At 36.1% G+C, this 22,351-nt stretch overlaps 1 protein-coding gene and 1 pseudogene across 5 annotated transcripts in view; both read left to right on the top strand.

The window, feature by feature from the left end:
* MGST1 (microsomal glutathione S-transferase 1) overlaps window positions 1-22,351 on the top strand; it is a 161,477-nt gene that overhangs the window by 58,731 nt on the left and 80,395 nt on the right. For 2 of the 5 annotated variants that reach the window (XR_012324509.1, XR_012324508.1), the window contains one exon: window positions 10-2,376. The exons of the other annotated variants lie outside the window; for them this stretch is intronic. The gene's annotated coding sequence lies outside the window, so the exon portion shown is untranslated. Of the gene's footprint in view, window positions 1-9; window positions 2,377-22,351 lie in introns of those variants that run through there. 5 annotated transcript variants of the gene reach the window in all.
* Window positions 1-22,351, top strand: part of LOC141275943 (large ribosomal subunit protein eL43-like) — a 59,823-nt pseudogene that overhangs the window by 8,386 nt on the left and 29,086 nt on the right.

Raw genomic sequence — 22,351 nt, 5'->3', positions numbered from 1 at the left:
ATTTCCTAGCCCAGAGGAAATCAGAAGAACCAAATTAGAAGAGTGGCGTTTGAAAGAATATGGCTTGGGGCTTCCCTGGTGGCGCAGTGGTTGAGAGTCTGCCTGCCGATGCAGGGACACGGGTTCGTGCCCCGATCCGGGAAGATCCCACATGCCACGGAGCGGCTGGGCCCGTGAGCCATGGCCGCTGAGCCTGCGCATCCGGAGCCTGTGCTCCGCAATGGGAGAGGCCACAACAGTGAGAGGCCTGCGTACCGCAAAAAAAAAAAAAAAGAAAGAATATGGCTTGGTATTGGCTCTTCAGAGTTCATTTTTTCCTACCTAAGCATTTTATGCTCTTTGTATATCTAGTTTCAACTGGTATTTTAATTTCACATTTACAAAACTTATTGTTTTTAACACTTGTTCTTCTTCAGAGACATGTATATTGGATTTTTTTAGCTAGTTTCTATTTCTCTTATAATTACTCTAGTGTTGCAGTTGAAAGTTTGAAACTCATTGCTTTTTAGTTGAAGTTTTGTTCTTATAATTTTTCTTTTGATATTCTTTTTTAAAAATTGAGATATATTAGTTTCAGGTGTACAACATAATGATTCAATATTTGTAAATATCATGAAATGATCACCACAATAAATTTAGTTAACATCCATCACCACATGTAGTTACAAATCTTTTTCTTCCTATAACATTCTTAAATGGCACTCTTCTTCCCTCCCCCACGTCCCTTAGCTCAGTTAGGACGTGGAGTAGTGGTAGTCAATGAGTAAATGCCTAGGATAGCCTGCATAATACCTAGTCAACATGGCGTGGTTGAGTTTTTTCCTATTGATTTCTGCTTCCTGGTTGTGATGGAGCAAATAATGATTCTCTCAAGGACAAAAGGGGGAAAACCAAAAATAGAGCCTAAAAATGATTCAGCATCGTAACTTCCACTTTTGCTTTTGTTGCCCCACACTTTATATTGTCACCCCTATACTACAACTTCACCCCTAAATTTCTCTCTCTCTCTCTCTCTCTCTCTCACACACACACACAGACACACACACACAGACACACACACACAGACACACACACACACAGACACACACACACGCACTATAATAATCAGGGTTCTCCAGAGAAACAGAATGAGGAGAGAGAGACAGAGGAATAAGGAATTGGCTCTCATGATTATGGAGGCTGACTAGACCCAAGGTCTGAAGGGAGAATTGGTGAGCTGAAGACCCAGCAGAGTTGATGGTGTAGTTCCAGCCTTAATCTGAGAACCAAGAGAATGGTTGGTCTAGCCCTAGTTTGAGAACCAGCAGTCCTGAAATCCAGGAAAAGCTGATGTTTCAGTTCGAGCCCAAAGGAAGGAAAAAGCTGATGTCTGAGTCTGAAGGCAGTCAGGTAGGATGAATTCTCTCTCACACAGGGAAGGATCAGTCTTTCTGTTCTATTCAGTCCTTCAAATGATTGGATGAAACCCACCCACATTAGGCAGGGAAATCTTCTTTACTTAGTCTACAGATTTTTTTTTGAATTTCATTTTATTTTTTTATACAGCTGGTTCTCATTAGTTATCTATTTTATACATATTAGTATATATATGTCAATCCCAAACTCCCAATTCATCCCACCACCACCACCACTGCCACTCCCCCCCATTCTCCCCACTTGGTGTCCATATGTTTGCTCTCTACATCTGTGTCTCTATTTCTGCCTTACAAACCAGTTCATCTGTACCATTTTTCTAGATTCCACATATATGCATTAATATACGATATTTGTTTTTCTCTTTCTGACTTACTTCACTCTATATGACAGTCTCTAGGTCCATCCACGTCTCTACAGATAACTCAGTTCCGTTCCCCTTTATGGCTGAGTAATATTCCATTGTATATATGTACTACATCTTCTTTATCCATTCGTCTGTCAATGGACACTTAGGTTGCATCCATGACCTGGCTATTGTAAATAGTGCTGCAATGAACATTGGGGTGCAAGTGTCTTTTTGAATTATTGTTTTCTCTGGATATATGCCCAGTAGTGGGATTGCTGTGTCATACGGTAATTGTATTTTTAGTTTTTTAAGGAACTTCCATACTGTTCTCCATAGGGGCTGTATCAATTAACATTCCTACCAACAGTGCAAAAGGGTTCCCTTTTCTCCACATCCTCTCCAGCTTTTGTTGCTTGTAGATTTTCTGATGATGCCCATTCTAACTGGTGTGAGATGATACCTCATTGTACTTTTGATTTGCATTTCTCTAATAATTAGTGATGTTGAGCAGCTTTTCATGTGCTTCTTGGCCATCTGTATGTCTTCTTTGGAGAAATGTCTATTTAGGTCTTCTGCCCTTTTTTTTTCTTTTTGCGGTACACTGGCCTCTCACTGCTATGGCCTCTCCCGATGCGCAGGCTCAGCGGCCATGGCTCACGGGCCCAGCCGCTCTGCGGCATGTGGGATCTTCCCGGACCAGGGCACGAACCCGTGTCCCCTGCATCGGCAGGCGGACTCTCAACCACTGCGCCACCAGGGAAGGCCCGCCACTGGTAATCTGATAGGGATTGCATTGGATCTGTAGATTGCTTTGGATAATATAGTCATTTTCACAATATTGATTCTTCCAACCCAAGAACATGGTATATATCTCCATTTGTTTGTGTCATCTTTGATTTCTTTCATCAGTGCCTTATAGTTTTTCTGAGTACAGATCTTTTGCCTCCTTAGGTAGGTTTATTCCTAGGTATTTTATTCTTTTTGTTGCAATGGTGAATGGGATTGTTTCTTTAATTTCTCTTTCTGATATTTGTTGTTAGTGTATAGGAATGCAAGAGATTTCTATGCATTAATTTTGTATGCTGAAACTTTATCAAGTCCATTGATTAGCTCTAGTAGTTTTCTGGTGGCATCTTTAGGATTCTCTATGTTTAGTATCATGTCACCTGCAAACAGTGACAGTTTTACTTTTTGTTTTCCAATTTGTATTCCTTTTATTTCTTTTTCTTCTCTGATTGCCATGGCTAGGACTTCCATAACTATGTTGAATAATAATGGCGAGAATGGGCATCCTTGTCTTGTTCCTGATCTTTGAGGAAATGTTTTCAGTTTTTCACCATCGAGAATGATGTCTGCTGTGGGTTTGTTGTATATGGCCTTTATTATGTTGAGGTAGCTTCCTTCTATGCTCACTTTCTGAAGAGTTTTTATCATAAATTGGTGTGGAATTTTGTCAAAAGCCTTTTCTGCATCTATTGAGATGGTCATATGGTTTTTATTCTTCAATTTGTTAATATGGTATATCACACTGATTGATTTGTGTATATTGAAGAATCCTTGTGTCCTTGGGACAGATTTAAATGTTAATCTTTTTTTAGAAAATACCTTCACAGAGCTTCCCTGGTGGCACAGTGGTTGAGAGTCCACCTGCCGATGCAGGGGACACGAGTTCATGCCCCAGTCCGGGAAGATCCCACATGCCGCGGAGCGGCTGGGCTGGTGAGCCATGGCCACTGAACCTGTGCGTCCGGAGCCTGTGCTCCACAACGGGAGAGCCTGCAACAGTGAGAGGCCCACATACCGCAAAAAAAAGGAAAACAAACCTTCACAGAAACATCCAGAATAAAGTTTGACCAAGTAACTGTGCACCCTATGACTCAGTCAAGCTGACACATAAAATTAACCATCAAGGGCTTCCCTGGTGGCGCAGTGGTTGAGAGTCCGCCTGCTGAGCCATGGCCGCTGAGCCTGCACTTCCGGAGCCTGTGCTCCGCAACGGGAGAGGCCACAACAGTAAGAGGCCCGCGTACTGAAAAAAAAAAAAAAAAAAAAAAATTAACCATCAAACACCTCCCCCCCCCAATTTAAGGCAGGCTTCAATGTCCCCAAGGCTTTCTGTTAGTTCTTATATTGATTTCTTATGTCTATTCTTCTTTCTTTTCTGAAATCTGCAGGGATAATTTTGGTAGAGGAAGCCAGTAGCGCATGCTAATTTTCCATATTGTCAGGAATCTCCTATTCACAATTCCTAAATTATTTATATTATCACCAGTACTTTTTTCCCTTTATCAGAGAAAATTGCTTCTCTTTTTCAAAACTAACTTCTACTGTTTCCATCTCTTTCCCCAGTTACCATTATATTGTCCATTTCACCAACCCATTAGGGAACTGTACTTTGTATGTATGTATGCATATATATATATATATATATATATATATATATATATGTATATTATATATATACACACACACACACACACACACACATATATATATAAGCATGTCTTTATTTCTACTCTATCTAGACCAATAAGAATATTCCTCATATAGGCGCACCCAAAATGTTCATTGAATGAACAGATAAATGAATGGATAATGAATGGATGAATGAAATTATCATCAAGTACAAATCTTTAATGTAAAAATCATGAAACGTTATGAAAATGAGAAAGAAATGCATTTTATGAATGGTGGTAGAAAGTCATATAGTTGAGCTATGAAGAATTATAAAATACTTTCTAGTTTTAAAACACAAGATTAGACAACGGAAATTGCTGGTTCTTGTGATCACTTGTTATGTCTTATTATAGTTCCAAGTTATTCCCATTTATTTTATTTCAGTCCGTGTGTGTGTGTGTTTCTGTTCAATTTTTAACGTGCTTCAACTAAATTTGGCTTGTGTCTATATGCTGGATACTAGGAAAGACTCTTAGAGAATTATTCCATGGCTTGTTCAGTCCCTAGGTAATACAAAGATTCATTGTCACCTTAATTGAACAGCCATTCTTCTTTTTTACTTTTTCTTTCTTCTCCCACCTCCTATATTTTCCATCTATTCTTCTTTTTTCTTTTAGTAGGTAAGAGTGGGAGTTCTGAATTATTTTTGGAGCATTCAGTTCTCCTTGGGGAATTAGCCAGTATGCTTGACTTCCACGAACTCTTATAGTAAAACGATTTGACAGAATGTAAATTTAACCCCACTTTGGTAGCTTCACTATGTGGTTTCCTCAACAGCAAAGATCACATTTGATATTAGTTTGGTTTAGAAAACATTTTTTTGTGAAATTGACAGAACATAAGCAATGAAAGTTAGAATATAAGTGATATGTTTAGTTAGCTTAACCCTGCAGATTTATATAACTCTTGTATTGTTTATTTTTAAATTCATCTGAGATCCTCTTTTAAATAAATCTAACAGAAGGCTGTCCATCTCTTAACTAAGAAGTTCACTTTTTAAAAAGTTCACTTCATATTTATTGAGCACCTAGCATATGCCAATGTGCCAGGCACTATTCTAGGACCAGGGGATACAGCTGACATCATAAATTTTCACAGCATAGTCTTGTTATTCATTAATTTCATTCTGATTTTATTTCTTTGTCCCAATTAAATGTACAAATTAAGAGTAACTTCCACCCTGAATTTTATTGTATTCTAAATTTGATTTTCTTCAACTGATAGCTAAATGTCCAATCCAAAAATGGGCAGAAGACCTAAATAGACATTTCTCCAAAGAAGACATACAGATGGCCAAGAAGCACATGAAAAGCTGCTCACATCACTAATCATCAGAGAAATGCAAATCAAAACTACAATGAGATATCACTTCACACCAGTTAGAGTGGGCATCATCAGAAAATCTACAAGCAACAAATGCTTGTGAGGGTGTGGAGAAAAGGGAACCCTCTTGCACTGTTAGTGGGAATGTAAATTGATACAGCCACTATGGAGAACAGTATGGAGGTTCCTTAAAGAACTAAAAATAGAATTACCATATGACCCAGCAATCCCACTACTGGGCATATACCCCGAGAAAACCGCAATTCAAAAAGACACATGCACCCCAGTGTTCATTGCAGCACTATTTACAATAGCCAGGTCATGGAAGCAACCTAAATGCCCATCAACAGACGAATGGATAAAGAAGATGTAGTACATATATACAGTGGAATATTACTCAGCCATAAAAAGGATCGAAATTGGGTCATTTGTTGAGACGTGGATGGATCTAGAGACTGTCATACGGAGTGAAGTAAGTCAGAAAGAGAAAAACTAATATCGTATATTAACGCATATATGTCGAACCTAGAAAATGGTACAGATGAACTGGTTTGCAGGGCAGAAATTGAGACACAGATGTAGAGAACAAACATATGGACACTAAAGGGGGGGAAGCGGCGGGGTGGTGGTGGTGGTGGTGGGATGAACGGGCGATTGGTATTGACATGTATACACTGATATGTATAAAATGGATGACTAGTAAGAACCTGCTTTTTAAAAAAATAAATAAAATTAAATTAGAAAAAAAAAGAATAGACATTAACCCCTCACAGATGTATTTATTCATGAGTTTTATCAGAGGGTTACTTGTTGGTAGTTTATCACAGAGAAAGTGAAAAACCCAGATTAAATATCTTAAAGTATCCCTGATTGCCTTTCCGGAAGGACCCAGTTGCCTTCCCAGCATTCACATTGTTTTAAACCTATTTGGCATGCCTGGGCTTACTTATGTGGTACAGTAAAATTTTTTTTAAAAAAAGCTTTTGCCTGCTCTTGGAAGACAATACTATGCTAAATATAGTGCAATGCTTCTCAGCTCATAAAATCTGCTACATGGCACAAACTTGAAGACATCCTCAAAAGAAATACGGCAAGAGACGTACATTGTCTGCTTTAGTCAAAACTGCCATTTTCCTTACGGAATTTTCCTGAAGTGGCTGGACATCAGCCTTCCACATACTGGCTGGGATTAAAGTGATTTTTCTATAAAAGGAGAGGAGGACAAAAGAAAAAGCAAAATGTGGTCCACAATGGAAAATGTGATCCTTAGCCACTGGCATAAAATTACATTGACAATGAGGGAGTAACTTTCTTCCTTCAAAGAACAATGTTTGATATTTGAACTAGACAGGTGATGAAGCTTGTAACTTGGGAGATAAATCAGTTTCAAATTTAGAAAAGAATTTTCAGAAATTGCTTAGCAGGGTAGTTTTAGGGGTTAACATATGAATGGAGCTTACATGGTGCCTGGTCTGTCTGTCCTGTGTTTGTTGGACAGAGATAATAAGGCCTGTTCCCCATGGTAGCACATACAAAGAAATTTAAATTCTGTCATAATTATTCATTCTAAATTCTGTGACATTTCAGTATCGAGCAAATGTTCAAATTGTGTCTAGTTTCTGCCTCCCTTCCCTCTTTATGTTGATTTCTACATCTCCTCCTATTTATCTCTTTTGTGCATCGCATATATTTCACTATGAACTCAATTTTGCGGGTGAAAGGCCACAACTAACGGTTTGCATGCCTTATCTCTGCCTTAGAGAGTGGTAACTCACAAATGAGCCAGCTGCACCTACTGTACATAAAACAGCAACATCACTTTGATCTCTCCCTTAATGTGCTAGGTTTAGATTACTCTGTGAGCAAAAGGGGTGAAAGGTGGTGGGAAACTATTTTAACTAAGTACTGGGGGCAGTGTTTATTCATGGTGCAGATTTTTAATGGGAAAGATGGAACATGAAAGCTTGTCAAATGTACTGCTCAGAGAGTCTGACAACACAGAATATTTTTATAGATGAAAGGTGAGGAATCTCCACCTTCTCAGTGTAACATAAATTGTATGGAAAAAAGTAAGACATAAAAAAGCCAGATAGAAAACTGTCTATATTCCCTTATGACTGCATGAAATCCTGCCACAAAACAGAGGGCTATTTCAGAGTTGCATTTGTCTGGTACAAAGAGGGACATGTGAACATTAAAAATATACACTTTGAGAAAGATTCTCATTACATTTATAATTAATGTAATATTGTTTTAGCAAGAACTAGGTATGTTTAGTAAGAACTATTCCAATGTCATGGCAAGGTAGAAACCCAGAAATATCCAAGGATAATATTCTCCACAATTGGAAGAGTGAATTTATCTTGCCCCTCCAATCAGACTATAAGTCCAATTATGTTTAATTCAGAAATAGCTTGAAATTCTGCCTTTGCCTTTGATGAGACCCTCATCTTTCCTTTCTTGGTTCACCACAGCCTTGCCCTAAAGCAGATTCTCAATCTTTCTTTCTCAAACACTGATGGTACTTAGTATACTGCTGCTGGTTACGGTGGCCTCCTATGAGAGTGTTTCTCAGGTAGAGGGGTGGAAGGTGCAGGAGGTGCATGGGAATCTCTGGAGTAAACTGTGTGTTATAAAGAAACTTCCAAGATGGTTTTGACATGCCCACAATTTTCTAACTCATGCCTAGGAGTCATTAGTGTTAAATTATTGAGCCCTTTATAATCTGGCTATAATGCATTTCATTAATTACATCAGCAATTATGAACTCCATATTTTCAGAATCTCACCTTATATATATTATTCTATCTCTTGGGAATATCAAACTCCACCTACCCTATTTTCTCTCTCCCCAGCACATTTCTGTTTCCTTTGAAATTCCAAGCTCGAAATTGGTCCTTGAGTGAAGACTTCTCCATCGGTCCCCCAAAGACTTAGTTGTTCCTGTCCTAGATATTTCCACAGCAACATGATAATGACTCTGAAAATGAATTATTCTATTCTAATGTGTCTGTTAAAATAGCTGTCTTCCCAACTCTACCACCAGATTGTGGGCCAGGATATTTATTCATCTTTTAAGCCCTAACTTTAAATACAGTGGCAACTACATTACAGGTGATGAATAAATGATTACTTGTACATGTGTGTACTTTTCATTTATTTATTGATAAGTTATTTATCTGTGTATATAGATATGGTAACATATACAAAGCTTAAGTGCAGAGGTCAATAATTTTTATATTATATACCTCCATGTAAGTACTACTCAGATGAAGGCATAGAACATTTCCAACGTCCCAAAAGATTCCCTCCTGCCTCTTCCTAGTCAACACCTTCTCTGCACAACCAGTTCTATTCTAACTTATGCAGTAAATTAATTTTGCTGATCTACAACTACATATGGACTCTATAAATCGAATCACTTAGTATTTACTTTTTTGGAGTCTGACTTCTTTCATCAGACATGTTCTTGAGACTCAACCATGCTGTTACATGTTCATTTTTTTGTATTGTGGTGTAGAATTCCATTGCATAAATATGTCATGAATTTTTTCACTCTCTTCTTCATGAACATATGAACTATTTATAGTTTTTCATTCTTATGAGCAAAGTTACTATTAATATTTTTGTACCTATTATTTCATGTGGAAATTTACACTTTTTTTTTTAGTATATACCTAGGTATTAGATTGGTGGGTCATTTGATAGGTACAGGATTAGCTTTATAATATATTATTACTTCCTAAAAATGGCTGGGTCAATTTATACACTCCAAAGTTAAATATAAGAGTCCCTCTTGCTCCATATCCAACAGTTAATATTGTTAGTCATTGATTTTAGCCATTCTGGTGGTAATATAGTGGTGTCTCCTTGTAGATAGAGTTTACATTTATGTCCTTAATGACCAATGATGGTGAGCAAGTTTTTATGTACTTATTGCCCATTTGAATATCATCTTTTGTAAACTGCCTCTTCAATTCTTTTGCACATTTTTAGTGGGGTTGTTTGTCTTTTTTCTATTGATTTTTTAGAGTTCTCTATATATCTGAATGCAATTCCTTTATCAGAGGTATTGCAAATATATTCTCTCAGATGTGGTTTGCCTTTCTTTTTTTTTTTTTTTTTTTTTTTGGCAGTATGTGGGCCTCTCACCGCCGTGGCCTCTCCCATTTGCGGAGCACAGGCTCCGGACGCACAGGCTCAGCGGCCATGGCTCACGGGCCCAGCCGCTCTGCAGCATGTGGGATCTTCCCCGACCGGGGCACAAACCCGTATCCCCTGCATCGGCAGGTGGACTCTCAAGCACTGCGCCACTAGGGAAGCTCTGTTTGCCTTTCTTTTGATGAACAGAAGTTCTTAACTGAATCAAATTTATTATTTTTCCTTTATCTATTGGTTCGTTTCATGTTTCATTTTAAGAAAACTCTGTCTCATCCAAATTCATGAAGATATTGTTTTGTGTTCTTACAGAAATTTGATTGTTTAATTTTCAAATTGAGGTCTAATATCCACCTCAAATTAATTTTTCTGTAAGGTGTGTGGAAAGGTTCAAGGTTTGTTTATATCCCATAGAGATATGCAACTGCTGCAGAACCATTTATTGAAAAGATCATCTTTACTCCCACTAGCTTGTGTTGGTAACTTTGTAGTAAATTGGGCAACCATATATGTGTTGGTTTACTTTTGGATTGTCTATTCCAATAGACGGTAAGTTTGTCTTAATTGCTGTATTTTAAAATCTGGTAGAGCAAGTCTTCTAACTTTGAACTTTATTAAGATTATCTTGAATATTCTAGGTCCCTAGTTTTTCATGTAAATTTTAGAATCAAGTTTTCAATTCCCACCTCCCCAACAAAGTTCTAAGTTTCATTGGAATAATAGTGAATCAATAGGTTTTAATTTGGATAAAAACACTTTAAAATATATAGAACTATTTAGATTTTCTATTTCTTCTTGTGTCGGTTTTGATAATTTGTGTTTTTCAAGGGTTTGTTTCCGTTTCATTGATTTAAAAAAAATCATGAATGGAAGTTTCTTTAAAAGTTACTTTATCCCATTTTAATGTCTTTGCAATGTATAGTTTCTTCCTTTTTTCACTTTAGACAGTGATAATTTATGTTCTTTACTCTCATCCCCTTTTTTTGTCCATCTTACTAGTAGTTAATGAATTGCATTAATCTTTTCGGAGTACCAACTTTTGGCTTTGTTGATTGTCTCCATTGTATGCCTCTATTGTTTGCTCTTAATTATTTTCTTCCTTTTACTTTCTACTACAATTTAGTTTACTGTTCTTTTTCTAAATTTTTGAGGTAGAAGCTTAAATTATTGATTTTAGACAATTCTTTTCTGATACATGCATATAATTCTTATTAAGCCTGCTTTAGCTGTATCCCATAAATTTTGACATGTTGTATTTTTATTATCATTTAGCTCAAAATATTTTCTAATTTATCTCGTGATTTATTCTCTGAATCAAGGCTTATGTAGAAGTGTGTTGCTTAATTTCTAAATAGTTAGGGTTTTCTAGTCATCTATCTGTTATTCAGTTCTAATTTAATACTTAAATGATTAGACTATGATTTAAATCCTTAGGAATTTTTCAAGGCTTATTTTAAGGACAGATTATGGCCTATTTTGGTAAATGTGTTACATGCACTAGAAAAGAATATGCATTTTGTGGTTGTTGCATATAATATTCTATATATATTAATTAGATAAATTTGGTTTTGTCAGTTCTTAGAATCTTATTGAAATGACCATACCCAAGGTCATTTAGATTTTCTCTTATGTTATATTTCAGGATTTTTACACTTAAGTCTATGATTCATTTTGAGTTAATTTTTATGAAGAGTATAAGATCTGTATCTAGATTCTCTCTTTCTTTCTTTCTTCCTGTCTTTTTTTTTTTCTTTTTGCATGTGAACATCCAGCTGTTACAGCACCATATGTTGGAAAGACATTCTTTTTTTCCATTGAAGTGCCTTTTTCCTTTGCTTAGTCATTTGTTTGGTGCTGCCTGGAAACAACATGGCCTTGGCTCAAAAGCTGAGTTGCTTCCTTAAAGCATCGCAGGTGGAGGCTGTCAGCTAACTATACTCAACACAACTGAATGGCAAGTCCTCCTTGAAGGGAGATCAGAGAGGAACAACTCCATGACTATCAAATTTTTGGTTTAAGGGTCTCAGGCATCCCCAGCAAGGGTCCTAATATTGGCATAACAGAACTGACTTAGTTGAGCACTCTACACTCCTTTCCAGCAGTTGCTCTCAGCTAGGCATCCTGGAAGCTCCCTCAGTGCATGGTTGGTCCAGGAGTTATCCAAGGTCCTGATAGGTGATTGTGGTGCTCACTCACGGGCCTCTCTTTCATGGCTTATAGCCTTGCCTCCGTTACTGTTGAATACTTACAAACAGTTCCCGTACACATTTTTTTCCCTTATAAATTTTTTCTAGGTTTTCTATTTGTTTATGGTAGGAATTTAATTAAAAGACTAGGTACTCTATCATGGCCCAAACTGGAAGTCTCTTCGTAAATGATTGTTGAATAAATAGATTTGTTGAATTGGAAGGAATTCTGGTATATCCTGATAAAAATGTTGAATAGGCATTGGGAGTCATCTGTATATTGGTAGTAGTTAAAAGAAGCTATAAGGGTGTTGATATTTTCAAGGAAGATTATACAAGGGCCAAAGAAAGAAAAAAAATTTAAAAACAAAATCAAGGAACAACAATATTTAAAGGATACCAGATTAAGAGAATCCAGAAAAGGCTGAAAGTGGGACAGAAACATAAATATTTTATTTAGGCACTCTGTTGCACTGTAAATTAATTAAGTACTTATTGAATTTTTAAAAATAATTTGTATGACTAACAAAAGAGGGATTGCATGGATTTGTGGGTGAATCAAGGATTAGGGTTCAATGAGGAAGAATTTCTAAGAAGAGTAAGAGTTTTGAGTTGAAGACTAATTGGATTAAATCATTATGAAATGGGATAGATGTGGAGAATAGGGTTAATTCAGCCATCAGCTGAGCATGAGCAGGATTAAGACTTTGCTGCTGGGATGCACACGAGGAAATCAACCTGAAAAATATCAGGGTGGAAGAAAAGGAGAAATGGCTCCCGAAATTTTGTGTTGATAGAGATTTGGGGCAAATCTGTAGCTGAAAACAGATTCAGAGGACTTGCCTTGAGGTTGCATTTTAAGTCTATAACGTAGATCAGTGAACATAATATTAAGTTGAAATTTTCAAACACACATTTGCTGATTCTCTTATTATTTAAGTAATTATTTGACTTGAGATGACTTTGGGAGGCTACTAAGGATTTGGAAGACCTTTAGTTCTCTCCAACTTCATCCCAAGCTATCCTGATTCTGCTAATAAAATGCATTAATGTGTTAAGTCTGATTGTTAAGGTGAGTATATTGTAGTGCATATCCAAGTGGATACACTTTGTAGGTAGTGAAAGGCACACAGTTGGACAGAGAAAGACCCATGGCCATCTGTCTGTCTATGGCATAACAAGTGCTCCAATGATGGAAGTGTTCATCAAAATAGAATGGCAATAAGCAAGATAACCTATATTGTATTACCAATAGGGGGCTCTGTTGGTATTGCAATAGAACTGCACTCATTCATTTAAATTCCCCTGTCCCCATGACCCATACAGTTTTCTCTGTTAATTAACAACTGAGTTCTTCTATCCATCCATCTCTTCTTCCGTCCTTCCGTTCTTTCATTTAGTGTCATTCACCTGCATTCTTCATTAGTTAACAGTGAAAATACTCGGAAGGCACATAGCTCTACGGTTTTCTCTCCACCTCATTGGAATTGTGGGAACTCTTACTGAGTGGTGAGGGGTAGGGTAATGAAACTTGGAAAAATGCCATCCTAGGATCCCTCTGTGCTACCAATATGCAAATAATTTAATAGTAATGCAGTCAAGAGTTCCCTGAGTAAAGACTCTCCATTTTCATCACTGTTGGTAAGTGCCAAGAGGGACAGATGAGAATAAGTTATAGCCACGTTGTGACATGTAATAAATCTTCCAGAAGAGGTTTACCCGTACTCAGCTCTTTGGCTTTTATCCTGTGTACGACACTTCTGTTTGCTTTGCATCTAAGCAACAGAAAGTAATCAGCCTCTAAAAACTTAATTACTGGTTGCACGGATAACCCTTAGGGTGTGTGTGTCCAGTCACTTGGGCCTCCTTCTACGTCTCTCATCACAAAAAGCAATATGCTTCCCTCAGTGCTGGCCTTTCTGCAAAGCAGGGTGGTTCATTTCTTCTTCAAGGGGAAGACAAAGGGCTGCTGAAACAACAGGATAATACATTGAAATGGCCCTTCCTTGGGAAAATGAGCTGCTAATAGTTCTTGATGACTGAAACAAAGAAAGAGTCATAGGGCTAGAAATCACTCAAGAACGGAGCCTTGATAACAGTCAGCCGCTGAGAGGTAGAAAGTGTAAGGAATTCTAGGGAGAGGAGTGAGAAAATACTGTAACGGTCTTGCAAAACACAACTCCGAATCACACTAGTATTTTAATAAGACAAGTTTAAACTAGTCACACTCCCACCTCTTAACCAAACTGTTAACACAATTTAACACACTTTCAAAAGGGCACCCCTAGGATGTGCTAATGAAGTCACTTTCTTCCCAGCAGGAGTCAATGGTCTTTTCCCTCTTTGTTGAGCTCTCTTTGATCAGGCTTACAAAATACTCAAATATCTTGTCAATCCCGAGGGGTGGTTAGTATGTTTTTCAAATATATCTATGGGGAAACTGAGCCATAAAGGACCAGTCTAAAGTTCAAAGTAGTATAATTATTAGAGTTTGCATTGATGTGCTGTCCCAGCTTTTCCCTACTGCTATTTAACTGCTGTGGAATAAATAAATGCTGTTCAGGAATTCTATCTTTTAAGTTTACAAATAATGTGGAAAGGAACAATAACTGTGAAGAGCTCTGTAATTGTTAAACACTGAACAAACATATGAGGTGTTAACATTTCAGTTTTCAAAATTACATTGCAAGTTATTTGAACTGGACTTCGAAACAATTGTTTTTTTATTTATTTTTTAACTTTAAGTGGTAATGGATACATTCTAGAAACCAATGGATATATTTAAAGCAACCGAACAATTAATTATTTTCAGTATAGTTTCAAGATTAAAGCAGTCTCTTAAAAGGCATTGTTCTACCCAGGTAGCTCCGAAGACAGAAACGACAGTCTTTTAGGCTAGGACAGTGATGTGTACAGTACAGGGGTGTTTATTTTTCTATTCTTTAAACTGCACACACGTAAAAGTATACAAAATATACTTTTTATATGTATTATACATTTCCAAATAAAAAGGAATTTTCAAAGAGACTTTGTTCCATAGCTGAAATCTTAAAGTGAATTGAGCAGAGATGATGCATTTAGCATTCATAAAAGTTTCTTACAAGATTTTGTAGAAGAATTGCCCATTCTTGTGTTTGACAACAGACCTATGAATTTTGGAGAAATACAAAAAAGAGGACCTGTAAAAAAGAAAAGCGTCCTTACACTGAACTATATAATATACAGATTACTACCTATAATATTTTTATGAGCATCTAGATTTTGGTGGCAAAGGTTTTAAAATTTCTTATTGCTCTTATAATCCTTTGTGATTATCTGACAATGATTCATGTAATATTATTCTATATCTGACTTTGGCTGTTACCCATTACACCATGTTAACATATTTCAATAAGTCATCAATTTGGTTTCCAGTGTGCTGATTTGATTCAGTTTTCATTACTTGCCTAGTATTTATTTTTTAGGCATGTTGTCCATCTTAGTCTAGCACTGCCCTTTTTGCATTAGCCATTTTAGGATAAAATACTTAATAAGATTTGCATTTAAAAAATGAACTAGAGGAACTGGACCCCCTCCAGCCAGAACAAGTAATTATGTCATTTGTATTGCAAAGCAAGAGTGGCTATAAGCAATGGTACACTTTTTTAAAGATTGATAACCTTAAGCAGTATTATATTACACATAAAATGGCAGGTCTGACAGAGGAACTAAACGTGGACAGTGTACAAAATCCTGAAAACTGTAGAGAGTCAAAAAGTTTTTACTTTGTCTTACGATGAACTACTCAATTAGAAGTAGTTATTTACAGTTTATATCTTTATTTTGTATTATATCTCTGTGTCATACATTGGACTCTCCCTGAGTGAACCCTATGTTTATATGGATAGCAAGAGTGCCACATCATACACTAGTGAATGATCTCAAATTCCACGTCCTAATATTCAGAGGCCCAACTTAGATTGTGTCGATACGAAGTGGCCAAATAACATTAAGCCTGTTTAATTGCCTTGTGATCACTTAGGAGGCACTCAATCTGCCAAGCTGAAATTTTCCATTGTTGATAATGACTCTGAAAGCTAGAAATGCTATTAATATTCCTACCACTGCTAAGAAGAATACAGTATGCCTTTATTGAGCACTTCATACTCAACACTATGCTCCAAATGCTGTGTTAAGTACTTTACACACCTTATCTCATTAATCCTCCCCACAACCTTGCAAGGTTGTATTTTTATTAGAAGAGATGAGGATTCTGTTTATGGAGGTTACATAATAATCCCAGAACCCCAGCTATTAAAGCCATAGAATTGGGATTTGAACCCTGTCTAGTTTAACTCTGGAGCTGGTGTTCTTCATCACTATGGCATATTTATATAAACTAAAAAATCTTTTCGAAAATATCCCTAAGATATTTTCCTAACAGAAGTAGCTACGACTACATTCCAGTGAATGACGGGGCATTAAAATGTTCTGGTCCTGAACTTAGATCTTTTCAACTAGAAGTGGTCCCCTAGTAGTTTTAGGGGGGAAGGATTTATGATAAGATGTGCCTAAATGATCAATCATGGTCTTTCTGTAGGACAAAAGTATACATACTACGCTATTTTGTAGGCATTGGTCAACTAGATATTTCTTAAATTTAACAAAACTGTTCTAAACCTTACCCTCACAGTGTTCACAGAAAGGGAAACAAAAAGAAATGCAAGGCAAATGGGAAAAGCAGTCTCATAAGAAAATCAAAATTCCACAGAGGCAACTAGCCAGTGTGATATGAACCAAGAATGCTGATGGGGAAAGTTTCTTCTGCACTTCTCATGGGCTAAGGAAACACATTCAGGGAGTTCAAAATTGAGAGGGGCAATCTAGAGATAGCAACATCCTCTTAGACTTCAAAGAGAAGGAAATATATTTAGGGACCTTTCTGATGTTAAAAAGCCATTATAATTTTGAAGCTTTGTTTTCCTTACTCTTCTCAATTGGAGACGCTAATGTTCAGTCATTGAATTCCATGGTTAATTGCTCAATGTTTCAATCAACAGTCTACTTCAAACAATCAATCAATCAAATAAGTTTTCTGGTAGTGTATATTCTTCATACCTACAAATACATATAAATGTATTTGTATTATAATTAAAGCTAAGCATTTTCTAGTTAATTATGGAATAAGAAGAATCAGTTTCCTAGGGCTGCTGTAACAAAGTACAATAAGATGGATGGCTTAAACAACAGAAAGGTACAGTCTCACAGAATGAAGGCTACAAGTCTGATGGAAGGAATGGGAGTTTGGGATTAGCAGATGCAAACTATTGTATATATTGAATAGAACTGATAAACAACAAGGTCCTACTGTATAGCGCAGGGAACTATATTCAATATCCTGTGACAAACCATAAAGGAAACGCATATGAAAAAGAATATATATGTATAACTGAGTCACTTTGCTGTACAGAAGAAATTAACACAACATTGTAAATCAAGCTATACTTCAATAAAATAAAAAAAGAAGATGTCAACTAGACTGGTCCCTTCTGAGTCCTGTGAGAAAAAAATCTCTTTTGTTCCTCTCTTCTCACTTCTGGTAGTTTGCTAGCTCTCGTTGATGTTCCTTGGCTTTTAGAAGTATCAGCTCAATCTCTGCTTTCATCTTCACATGACATTCTCTCTGTGTGCATGTCTATCTCCAAATTTTCCACTTTTATAGGGACGTCAGTCACATGGATGAGGGGCCCATCCTCCTGCAATAACAGTACATCTGCAATGATGCTGTTTTCAGATGTCACGCTGAGAAATTGGAAATTAAGATTTCAACACAGGCATTTGGAAGAGACATTGTTCAACCCAGACCATAAGTTTAACTTTGGAAAAAAAAAAAAAAAGGAATGTTTAGTATCATAAAATATTAGCATTGGAAGGAACTTTAGAAACCCATATTAATCTTCCACATGAGATTACCTGAGCTCAGAAATGAAGTGATTTCTCCACCTACTAATCACATAGCCAGTGGCAGAGCCGATGCACTCCCTCCCAACCAGGCGGCAGCTTACTGGTAATAGTGCACTGGTATAAATTATTTCATTTAGAAACTGACTTTTTTCTAATAGGCAAATTAAATTGCTAAATAACATTTTTAAAGTTGGGACTCCATAGTTCACATACTTTAAGTAGAAAATTCTGGAAGCTTACAAGAACAATATATTAAATAATTAAATAACAATAATTTAATCTCTCTCCAATTCATCTATTTCCAATGACACTTAGATAACAAGGGCATTGTACAAAACTCTCTACTTCACTCTCTCAATGTATCTTCATTGTAACCCCAAAAGCTAGGTGCAATTATTCTCATTGTAAAGATGAGAAAAGGAGAAAGAAGTCAAATAAGTTGACCGAAGTCATGCAGATAAGTTACACAGCTAGGAATCAGACAGGTCTACTTGACCCTGAAGTGCTTTCTTTTTCAACTATGACTAAGCTGTCTCATGTTTTGATTGTTGATATCATAAAATAACCTGTAAAGATGTAGTGAAGAAGAGATGAGGGATAAATCATTTTATATGTAATTTTCCTATTGGAAAAAAATAGCCCCATGTGAGTAAAAATGTACCTTAGGTAAGAGTGTGTAAAGAAGAAATTCAGGGAACCAAAGTTGATTCATTGATAAAACTTGTAGTTAATATAAAAAACTGGTCAATAAATTTAAATAGACAAAGAGGAAAGAGTGGGGAGATTTGAGAACCAGGAAAAGATGGTGTCAGATGTCTCACATTAGGAAAATGTGAAGGCAGAGAGTTTATTGAACTAAAAGTCTATATGGAAACAAAGATTACTCATATTCGTACCACCAGTCCTTAATCTGCAGTAAATGATTAATAAGTAGGTATAAATATGATGGAATGAAAACTTTGATAGTGGCTACAGGAAGGCAATTTTCATAGAATTTTGAGGACTATAATTAGATGTAAGTAAACATACATAGTCCCATAATAATCTATTGTACTGGTTTGAAAAATGGATCCATGCAAAGGAGAATAAAAGCCAACATTAACTGAACACCTTCTATGTTTCAGGGACTCTTTTAAAGAGTTTATAGACAACATTGCATTTTTTCCCTCAACAAATTTATAATGTGGGTGCTATTTTTTAATTTTTATTTTATATTGGAGTATAGTTGATTAACAATGTTGTGTTAGTTTCAGGTGTACAGTAAAGTGGTTCAGTTAATACATATACATATACCTATTCTTTTTCAAGTGTGTACTATTTTTGATCTCCATTTTATAAATGAGGAAAGTGAGGTTTAGAAGTCATACAGTAAAGGGTCCACTGGATTATACAGAGCAATGTCACTCTTCTTGTTTTCAAGGTAACATTGGTTTATAGTATTATGTAAGTTTCATGTTTATAACATATTTTGACTTCTGTGTTCACTACAGTGTGCTTATCACTAACTTTCATTTCTATCGGTCACCATACACTTGACTCATTTTTCCCTCTCCCACTCCCATTCCACTCTGGTAACCACTACTCCACTATTCTCTGTATCTATGTGTTTGTTTGCATTGTATTTGTTCATTTATTCTTCTTCTTCTTTTATATTCCACATATGAATGAAATACATTATTTGTCGTTCTATGCCTGACTTAGTTCACTTAGCATAATACCCTCAAGGTCCATCTATGTTGTTGCAAACGGCAAAAATTTCATCTTTTTCATGACTGAGTAGTATTCCATTGCATATATTCCACATCTTCTATATCCATTTATCCATAAATGGGCACTTAGGTTGTTTTCATATCTTGGCTATTGTGAATAATGCAGTGAACACAGGGGTGCATGTAATCTTTTCAAATTAACTTCAGATAAATACCCAGAAGTGGAATAGCTGGATCATATGATAGCCACTGATATCATCAAGGAGGAAGAAATGATATAAGAAGGAATTTAATTTAGCTATTTTTTCACCTATTGCAGCACATGGTAGGTATTTAATAAATGTTGGATAAAGTGAACGGAAGTTTTAAGTTTTATTACGGATTGGGTGCATGGAAATGCTGAATAGCATAGGGGAGTCCTCAGGGGGATAAAGCAGATGACGTTACAGAATGGAAAGAAACAGCAGAATCAAGTAGCCTCATCAAGTGAAAAAACAGTCTATGAATGAGCATATGGATAAATAAGGTAACTGTGTAAAAGGAGAAATCCTTCATCATCTATTGCTATGTCTCATCAGATCTTAAATGCCAGGAATATGTGTAAGAAAGCTAAGTTTATAATGGTCACGAAACTCATGTACATTTTTCTTATCCATGAAGTTTATATCTTTCGCAATTGTCTATTTCCAAAAAGTTCAAATATGAACTCTATTGTTAATATTGTAGAACCATAAAAATGTCAGCAGTAAGTTATTAAAACAGAGTAGGTGATGGGTGAATTACTATAGTGTGTGTGTGGAGAGTTATATTGAATTATTAAATGCCAAAACATTTTCATTTGTTTGATAGTAAAATACATAAACAACTGCCTTAATATATGGACAAGTTAAAATGTATGGGTAGCTGTTCACTTTACATTTCAAATATAAACACATTTATTTCACATTTATTGAGTTTCTATTATGTGCCAGATATTGTGCCAGGCTCCATGATGTCTTCCTATTTTTAAAATTAAAAAAAAATTAAAAACATTCTAGTTACAGTTTGTTAAACTTTATAAACCTTAGAAACACTTAGCTTCACTATTTTCTCCCAATTGAAGAATTTTGATATCCACTTCTTTTAAATGAATATAAATCTTTGCCAAATATTTTCTGAATGTTAGATGAAATTTCTTACAGGCTCAAACCATTATTCACTATGTTTATCATTAAAACTTAGAGGCTGAATGAAATATATATTCTCCATCTTTTTAGAGAAAATCAATAGTATGCCTTTAAACCTTAGTACCAATCCAAAGATGCTATTTTAGTAGATTGCCAAAAATTTTGTCCAAGTACAGAAGCCATACCCTCTCAGACAATGGACCTAACTCACACTGATTTAATAGGTAGATGGCATTCTGTGAAGATAAACTTACCAAAGGAACATCAGTAGTTGTTTCTGTAGTAAATGCCTTTTTCAATCACTACTGTCTCAGTAGAGGCAGAGGGTCCAGAAATAACATTAATCTAATTCAGTCTTTTGGAAATACTCTCAATGAGCACATGAACTTAGTCACCTCCCCTGCATACTCCTTAATCTACGTTCTCTAACTCATAAATAGTGATATCAGCCTTCCAGTTTTTCCAAAACGGAAACCTTCAAGCTATTCTCGAGTCCTCTCCTTCTCCATAGCCAATCAAAGGTGAAGTTCTGTCGATTCAGCTTCTGAAAACGGATGACTTCATTTCCTTCTCCACTCCTTCCTTAATTCAAATGCCCACCTCCTAACCTGGACGAGTGCAGGAGTCACTACCCGCCCTCCCTCGCTCCGGCCCATTCTGGCCTTCCAGTCAGTCCTCGAGGCACCCAAGTTAGAACCTGACTCGTCACTGCCTGCATAAAAGCCTTTTAAGGGCTATCCAATGCTAACGAATCTAAACCATCCTTTTTATGGAATTCACATGGAGACACCCATGGCCTTTTCAGATCCAGGCATTCATAAAAGAAATGACATTGGTATTACTAAATATTTTTACTACAATTTTCTTACTAATGTAGATTTATTAAATATTTACAATTGTTCCAACAATAGTTTTAATTTCCTTTCTAAATATATACATACCTATCATATATGTGTGTTATATATATATAGACACATTACATATATATGTATATATTTATATTTTACTTCGTTTGGAAAAACTTGGTAGGATGCTTTAAATCTTAGTAGTAATCTAAAGATGGCCATCTCATTAGGTTGCAAAAAATGTGGCCTAAATACCCTAGTTTATAATTCAGCAAAATGTTTGGAGGAGGCTCAGTAGGAATGATGAATGGTAAAGATGGGATTATTACTCAAGTCTCATTTGTGACAGTCGTGACTTCCGTGATATTTATCTTACATTTTTCTTTTTGGCTGTGTGTGTGAGTGTAATACGCTTTATATATTATCATTGGTCCATCTATTATTATATTGGCAGCGGGAGATTTCCATTGACTAGTTTCTCTCTACTTGCTTTTTCTTTCTTTAAACCTTCATGCTGTAATGCAGAAGATTTATTTTCCATGATTTATTAAAATGTAATTCTAAGGTGACTCCTTATCAAGGAAGTAATCTACAGGTTATCTTTGTTTAAACTTGCAACCTGCTTTGTCAAGGAAAACTGCCTATGAAATTTTCATTATAATAGACAGCTTTTCATAATGAATGAAAAACAGCTATTATGATTGAAAACAAATTGCTCTGAAACATATTCTTTGAAACAATGTGCTGCTTAATTGTATTTTGGAGGAGGGGGGGAAGCAAAGGCAATTCTATTTAATTGGTT

This window comes from Tursiops truncatus, chromosome 11, assembly GCF_011762595.2.
Source record: "Tursiops truncatus isolate mTurTru1 chromosome 11, mTurTru1.mat.Y, whole genome shotgun sequence".
NCBI classification, from domain to species: Eukaryota; Metazoa; Chordata; class Mammalia; order Artiodactyla; family Delphinidae; genus Tursiops; species Tursiops truncatus.
Note: the sequence above shows the minus strand (reverse complement) of the source record. Positions and strands in the feature narration are given on the sequence as shown.